The sequence below is a fragment of the Micromys minutus genome (genome assembly GCF_963924665.1).
Source record: "Micromys minutus genome assembly, chromosome: 5".
NCBI classification, from domain to species: domain Eukaryota; kingdom Metazoa; phylum Chordata; class Mammalia; order Rodentia; family Muridae; genus Micromys; species Micromys minutus.
In genome coordinates, this window is record NC_137974.1 from 26278914 (window position 1) to 26287611 (window position 8698).

The following is an 8698-nucleotide window of genomic DNA, read 5'->3' on the forward strand; positions in this document are numbered from 1 at the left end:
TTTTTTTTCCCCTGCTAATTTTGTAAGTTTGTATCTACAAGCTAGAACTAAAGCTTAGATATTTTCTATTACCTCACTATTAGGAAGTCTAACAGTAATAATGTAAAGATTATACTATAAGTAAAACAAATTCAAGTAAGATAGAACTGTGCAAGGACTTCAATCAGCATTTCCAAATATAAATTGTCTTGTGACATAAAAGCCACATGGTCACATGATCTGTAATCTACAGTCTCTTATCTAAATGCAACGGTTTGTAGTGAAATTCAGAAATATTAAATTGATACTGAAAATTTCACTTCATTATTTCTAAGGCGTCAATGTTATGGGGGTTAAACTGTTATGAGTCTAAGACTGGCTTACATAGGTGTGGTATAAGACCTTTTGCAATATTGGAAACAGCACCTGAAAAGTTTGATCCCTAATAGTTTGTTACAATGTTTATTGAATGCCTAATATAGGCGACACAACAGCCATTGATTATATACTTCACTAGAACCTTCTCCTCATCTTCTGTTATTCCCACTCCACATAGGAGAGACAATTTTTACTGAGCTTAGAACTTCATGAACATTTCTCTGCACTTTCTTCCCTTCATCCTCAGTTACCTCCATCTTTTCTACCTGCTTCCCTGCTACAGATGAAGGTTTCTATATTATATGCCAGTCTTGAACTTGTAAACTCAAAAACTTCTTCCACCTTAGCTTCTTCAGTAGTTAAAATTACAGGTTTCTAATACTGTGCCCAGCTCGTATAAAAGATTTTTTTTCTACTGTACATATTTTTATTCTGTATGGCTTCGAATGATAAAATATAAAATACTATGAGATGACAGTATCAAGAAATACCATCATGGGGTACAAATGTTAATACGATGGAGGCTCTGTGGGAAAACTTTATAAAAGCTCCAGTAGTTGTTTTATTTGGAAATGAAGCAAATCTGTACACCACTATAAAGCTTGCATCTAGAAAGCATGGAAGTTTAATATTAAACAACACTCACTGAAACAAAATAACTCCAGTTGGGAAGGTCCTTTTCTATGGTAAAGCATCTTTCAGTCAGATCATCTTAATGCCAAAGGCAGAGAGGCCTTATTTCTTTTGAATATATATATATATATATATATATATTCCATAAATAAAAACTGCAATACTAAGTAGTTATATTAAACTATTTAATATGAAAACTATGCAACAATGTCATTTTGTTTCTCCTATTTTGGATGGCCATTTAAGGAAAATGGCTTTTGTGTTTTAGTCAACTTGTAGAATTACATGAGATTTCTGAAATTTATAGCCAGCAGAGCATATAAAATGTAACTTATCAATAATATCCATCTTTATTATAATACTTTTTGTGCATAAATAGAAAGACTTGGAGATGGTGTTGAAACTATGAACACTGATTCTACTAAAACAATTACAGCATTCCAGTGTGTATGTTGATGTCAGTTGGGGTATTTATTAGACATTAGGATAAGGACCGAATGGTGGTTTTGTTTTGTATCTGATGTTTTAGCAGAATCAGACACTAGAGTTCACCTTTTTGAAATTTTGTAGGAACTACTACACTGACAATTAAGGGGACCACAGTGAAAATTATGTGGAAGCTATATCAAATGGATATTCATTTAGTATGAATGGTGGTGTTTTTTGTAGGTAAGTTGTGTGTATTGAAAATTACTGAGGGCAAAGAGAGAGTATCCAAATTAACAAAATCAGAAAGGAAAGTGGAGACATGACAACTGATGCTGAGGAAATACAAGAAATCATCAGATCCTACTACAAAAGCCTATACTCAACAAAGCTGGAAAATCTGGAGGAAATGGATGAATTCCTAGACAGATACCAGATATAAAAGTTAAACCAGGACCAGGTAAACCATCTTAATAATCCCATAACACCTAAAGAAATAGAAGCAGTCATCAAATTCTCTCAACCAAAAAAAAAAAAAAAAAAGCCCAGGTCCAGACGGGTTCATTGAAGAATTCTATCAGACATTTATTGACAACCTAATACCAATACTCTTCAAACTATTCCACAAAATAGAGTCAGATGGAACACTACCTAACTCATTTTTCAAGGCCAAAATAACCCTCGTTCCTGAACCACACAAGGCCCTACAAGTAAAGAGAACTTAAGGCCAATCTCATTTATGAACATTGATGCAAAAATACTCAACAAAATCCTTGCAAACCAAATCTAAGAACACATCAAAATGATCATTCACCATGATGAAGTAGGCTTCATCCCTGGGATGCAGGGATGGTTTAATATAAGGAAATCCATCAATGTAATCCACCATATAAACAAACTCAAAGAAAAAAAGCACATGGTCATCTCACTAGATGCTGAGAAAGCATTTGACAAAAATCAACACCCTTTCATGTTAAAAGTCTTGGAAAGAACAGAAATCCAAAGCACATACCTAAACATAATAAAAACAATATACAGCAAATCAATAGTCAACACCAAACTTAACAATGAGAAACTTGAAGCAATACCACTAAAATCAGGGACTAGACAAAGTTGCCCACTCTCCCCCTTACATATTCAAAATAGTACTGGAAGTCCTGGCCCGAACAATTAGATAGCAAAAGGAAATCAAAGGGATACAAATTGGAAAGGAAGAATTAAAAACATCAGTGTTTGCAGATGACATGATAGTGTACGTAAGTGACCCCAAACATTCCACCAGAAAACTTCTATAGCTGATACACAAGTTTAGCAAAGTGGCAGTTCCTCAGAAAATTGGACATAGTACCTCCTGAATACCCAATTATTCCACTTCTGGGCATATATCCCAGAGACACTCCAACATACAATAAAGAAACATGCACCACAAAGTTCATAGCAGCCCTCTTAATAATGTCCAGAAGCTGGAAAGAACCCAGTAGTCCTTCACTAGATGAATGGATACAAAAATTGTGGTATATTTACACAATGGAGTACTACTCAGTTATCAGAAACAATGACTTTATGAAATTCCTAAGAAAATGAATGCATCTAGAGAATATCCTGAGAGAGGTAACCCAGTCACAAAAGAACAGACATAATATGCCGTCACTGATAATTGGATACTAACTCCAGAAAGCTTTGAAAACCCCAAAAACAACTCACAGGCTATATGAAGCTCAAGAAAAACAAAGGCCAAAAAAAAAAAAAAAAAAAAAAAAAAAAAAAAAAAAAAAAAAGAAAGAAATAAAGAAAGCCTCAGTTCTTCTTAGGAAAAAAAATGTGTAACACCCTCTCAGAGTGGATTGTGGTACACCTAGACCACAAATCATTAATAATCCAAAAGCTAATTGCCTTGTGGCAATTTTTTGTTATTCACAGATTATTATGCTTAATCTATACTCAACAAGAAATCTGTTTCTATGTTACATTCTGTCCTACATGTACTTCATGCTTATGGTAACTAGTGGGATTTCAATGTATGCCATCAAACCTCTAAAAGAATTAAGTACTGACAGAAAATTCATATAATGTTATGACAAAATGCCCTTAAAAATCTGTACATGTATCCCTTTTTTTAAAAAAAAATAAAGTGGTAAAAAAAAAAAGAAGATTACTGAATGTGTGCACTTTAAAGAATGCTTTTGCCTGTTAGTATTAACATATATTAAATGAAGGCAAGTGCACTGAGTGCATGTGGCTCTGATACAAAGAACCTTAGAAGAATTTTTCTGACTTTTCAGTCTTTTAAAGATGACTTTTTTCTTACCTGAACTCTGACGTTCATTTTTCAACAAATCATGCTGCTTCCTACCACGTGACTGAAAATAATGAGCAGTGGCAGATATTGAACTTTATATAACATTTATTAATATAAACCAGGACCCTGAATGCGAGCAATAATTACAGCAGTGCCCCTAATGAAGAAATATTTTAAGCATTATAGATTTAATAGCACACAGACCTTGGCTGACGCAATTTAAAGTGACAGATAAAATTTAAAGAGTAATATTTTACATTTATGATCAATAAATTATCAGTGGTTGTGTCATGTAGAGCTTAACCACTAATATCATTTCAAAACTTTGGTCCTAACACAGCACACTTAATGCTTTGTACCTAAAACTAATTTTCTTTGAAAGTGCTGATCTTTATTTTATCCTGGCCCCCAACTCCAGAAGACACTCCCTGAAAACCCACATGCCATTCTGACCAGGGAAACAAGTAAACTAAAGGCAGATATTTACCTCTCTCTCCATTTCTTTAAGTCCAATCTCCCAGTCTCATCATCAGCTCTCTGGGGAAGACCTTCCTCTATGACCTCTCTTCACTCTCTGTCCCATTCCCAGGGAAATATGCAGATCCTAATAGAACACCCATCTTTCCACAATAGATTCTCTCAAGCAGTTCCCCATTACTAAGTGTCAGCTCCCAATACCTAGAAATACATTTCACCTGGAATCTCCAGTGGCCACACCTATAATGATCCCAGAAGAATTTTTTACTAAACAACAACCAGAACTGGCACTGTCCTAAGAAGCAGAGTGGGCAACAGAAACTATGAGGCAGAGAAAAGACTACATATCAGCACCTAGAATTGTCTTCTTCCCTGTCCCTAATGCTACAATTTATAGAACCACACAGGTAAAGTATAGAGTAAGATACTATGGGAAAATAGATATAGTTAGTAAATCACATAGAATAGATAGTTATGAATGAATGGGGTGTGGCAGCAAAGGGAAGATCAAGTGGGGAGGAGAAAAGGGGGGAAGGATATCAGGCAAGAGAGTTAAAACTAAGTGCTATAGTAGAAACCTAATGCAATAGAAGTTTCCTAAAATATATACATATATGAAAGTGATTGTGATGGTTTGTATATGCTTGGCCCAGGAAGTGGCATTATTTGGAGTTGTGGCCCTGTTGAAGTAGGTGTGGGTTATAAGACTTATAAGTCTTTCATTCTAGCTGCCTGAAGTAAGTCTTCCACTAGCAGCCTTCAGATGAAGATGTAGAACTCTCAGCTCTGTCTGCACCATGCCTGCCTGAATGCTGCCATGCTCCTGCTTTGATGATAATGGACTGAACCTCTGAACCTGTAAGCCAGCTCCAATTAAATGTTCTTATAGGAGTTGCTTTGGTCATAGTTTCTGTTCACAGCAGTAAAACCCTAACTAAGACAGTTATCTAAATGAAATCACCATTCAGTCACTAGGAAGCGAGCAACTGGGGGGAAGATTGTTTATATCTCAAATGGGCAAATATTGGACATCCAGAATCAGTTCTCATGGAGATTGTCTTTTATAACAGATTTCTTCTGGGGAATAGCAGAATTTTGTGGTTTGTTTTTTCAAAACTTTGCTTCTGCAAGATGTGGAAAAAAAAAAAAAGGCTATGGGAGCTCCTGTGATTGCAGATATGGGGACAGATGAGAGACACCAGGAAATCCTCCATTAAGATTGGGTTGAATCAGTCATCTTCCTGGTCCTAGCCCTCCTTCAATGGCTGGTGGCTGTGGAAGACAAATGTCTGTTAGAGAAGCAGACAACTAGACACACAGCCTCATAGAAGGAAGCCATCAAGAGGTGAAGAGCAGCTCAAGCAGGAGAAGATAGTGTATGTCCAAACAAGGATTGCTCTGTCCTCATAGATAAATGGTCATGTTGGGAATTCCCTTGACATGATCTGACCAATAGAAACTTCTATAAATGTACATGTTTGTCTTCTTATATTCTTGTATAGTTTAGTAAGTAGTAATACAATTTTAATAATTAAATATTTTTAGGTTGCAAAACTTGATTCTTTATCTTTATATGATTCTTCCCAAAATCTTTGATCTGGAAGAAGTAAAAGCCATAAATTTAGTCTGGAAAAAAAAAAAGCTGCCAATAAATGGGGAAGCAGATCCACAACTTAACATCTCTTGTCATCTAATAGATCTTCTAGTACATCTGAACACTCAACCCTAAGTAGGATGTCTCCATGAAATCCCTCCCCTGAGGGCTCAGAGTCCCCTCCAGAAGAGGAGGCAGAAAGAGTGTAAGAAGGGAATGAAAGGGACCAGTGGAGTAAGACTCTCTAAATCACGATGATCACTGCTCATATGAACTCAGACACAGATGCAGCACACAGAGTGCTTGCACAGGTCCTCTTCCAGTCCAGTGCATATATTATGACTTCCATGTAGTGTATTTATGGGCTACAGGATGTAGGAATGAGCGAGACTATATTTTTGTGCCTTCTCTCAAGCTCTCTTCTGTTTTTTTAAATTATTATTTTGTCCAATTCTGCTGTGTAATATTTTGTTTTACCTTTTGACATTTTATTTTGGTATTAAAAAACAAAAGAATTCAGGCTATTGGGGCCTATGATGTATTTTATAAACATATGACAAGAGTAAGAAAATTGTTAGTAATGAGCTCCCATAATTAAACAGGGTCACTCAAGATCCTAAATTGAGTTAAACTGACGAAGCTCATAAGAACTAGGTCAGGGAAGAAGTTAGCGGAGACAGGGATGGTAACAGGGGAACTAAAAGTTGTCAGATTCTAGATCATTTGAAAATCAGAGCCAGTATAATCTACTGATCTGGAATCAGAGATCATTTGTGGTCTCTAGAAACAGAGGACTGGTTATGAAAAGGGTATATGTGGCCATAAGGAAATTTTTATGTCAAACATGAAGAGTGAAACTATGTTATTTACAAGGAAACAGATACAACTGGAGATGATGATATTTAATGAGTTTGGCTAATCTCAGAAAGGCAAATATTCTCACATTTGTGGTTTCTAGATTTTCTTTAGTTACAGAGAATCATCAATGTGTCTATTAAATGACATTAGAAGTGCATTAAGAAAAATAAATGAACAGGAATAAAGGAGGAAAGTGAGAGAGGGGAGGAGTGAAAAGGGGGAAGTGAGAAAGGAGGAGTGAGGAGGGGAGGAGTAAGGAAGGGAGGAGTGAGGAGAGGACTGAGAAAGGAAGGAGTGAGGAGAGAAAAAATGAGAAGGGGAAGAGAGGGAAAGGAACAGGACTGGTTAAAACTATTGAAAACAATAATGAACTATTTCACAGGGGAGAAAAGCATTCTCAGTGCTGTGAATGTCAAAGTATTACGTTTAATAGGAAATATATATCAGTTGGATGCAAGCTTTGAATCTGGAGACATGTGGAGCAAGTTCACACAATGTTTTAGGCCATAAATGTTTTTTGTGTAACAAAACACTGTGACGTTGGGAGCTGGTCATTGTTATTTTTCTCCATTTATTTATTTATTTATTTATTTATTTATTTATTTATTTATTCATTCATTCATTCATTCATTCATTCATTCATTCACTTTACATGCCTATTGTAGCCTACCCTCCAGCCTTTCTCCCAGTCCTATTCTCTAAACCCCTCCCCCTTTATCTCCTCCCTTTTTTCTCAGAGAGGGGTAAGGCACCATAGGTACCAACCAGCCCTGGCACATGAAGGCTCAGCAGGATTAAGTTTATCCTCTCTCCCTGATGCCAAACAAGGCAGTCCAGCCTCAGGAAAGGGATCCAAAGAGAGACAACAGAGTCAAAGACAGCCCCACTCCCCCACCATTTTTCCAATTGTTAGGGGATCCACATGAACACCAAGCTGCACATCTGCTATATAAATATGGAGGCCTAGGTCCAGCCTCTGCATGGTCTTTGGTTGATGGCTCAGTCTCTGTGAGCCCTGATAGGCCCATGTTAGTTGTCTCTCTAGCTCTTCTTTTTATGTCCTTAACCTCTCTGGCTCCCTCAATTCTAGCCCTTACTTTTCCAGGAGACCCCCAAGTTCTGCCTCATGTTTGGCTGAGGGTCTCTGCATCTGTTCCCATCAGCTGCTGGGTTGGATTGAACCTCTCAGAGGAGTTACGGTAGGCTCTTGTCTGTTCGCAAAGCAAAGTATCAGTGACAGTTCTCAGGGGTTGCTTCTCTCATGTAGGATGAGATTGAAGCTAGAGTAGTCATTGGTTGTAGCTTCCCTCAATCTCTGCTCTGTCTTTATCCCTGCAGATTTTGTAAGCTGAACAAATTTGGGTTTAAGGTTTTGTGGATGTGTTGATGTCCCCCTCCCGCCACTGGAAATCCTGCCTGGAATCAGGAGGTTGCCATGTCAGTCTCCATATCCCCAACTGTTAGAAGTCTCAGGATCACCCACATAGACTACTGGGAACCTCTTCTGCTCCTCCCAGAGATGCACCCCAACAATTTCTCTTCTTTTTCAAAGCCCTTTCTTTTACTGCTGCCTCACTCTCTCCATACCTGATCACCACCTTCATTTTCCCCCCACACCATCCCATCCAGTTCCCTCCCTTTATCCACCTAGGACAATGGCTATTTTATTTCCCCATCTGAATGAGATTCAAGCATCTTCCCTTGGGTAGATCCATCTACTTACTTACCTTCTTTGTGTCTGTATATTATAGAGTGGGTATCCTATATTTTATGATTAATATCAATACTACGAATGTCTTTCTGGTCTGAGTTACTTCTCTCAGGATGATATTTTCAAGTTCCATCTATCTGCCTGCAAATTTCACAGTGTCTTTGTTTTTAGCAATGTAGTAGTTTCAGGTTATTATGAATAAAGCTACTGTGAACATACCCCTTGTATTAGGGTAGAACACCTTTTGGGTATATGCCCAGGAGTGGTATAGCTGGCTCTGGTAGAACTATTCCCAATTTTCTGAGAAACTGCAAAATAGATTCCCAATGTTTGCCCTCCCACA

General features: G+C 37.3%; 1 pseudogene across 1 annotated transcript; it reads left to right on the top strand.

The window, feature by feature from the left end:
* Positions 1–1640: 1640 nt before the first annotated feature.
* Positions 1641–5504, top strand: LOC308420906 (selenoprotein K-like; annotated as a pseudogene). The gene is made up of 2 exons: positions 1641–1659; positions 5161–5504. The product of its transcript is annotated as a selenoprotein K-like (transcript).
* The last annotated feature ends 3194 nt before the right edge of the window (positions 5505–8698 follow it).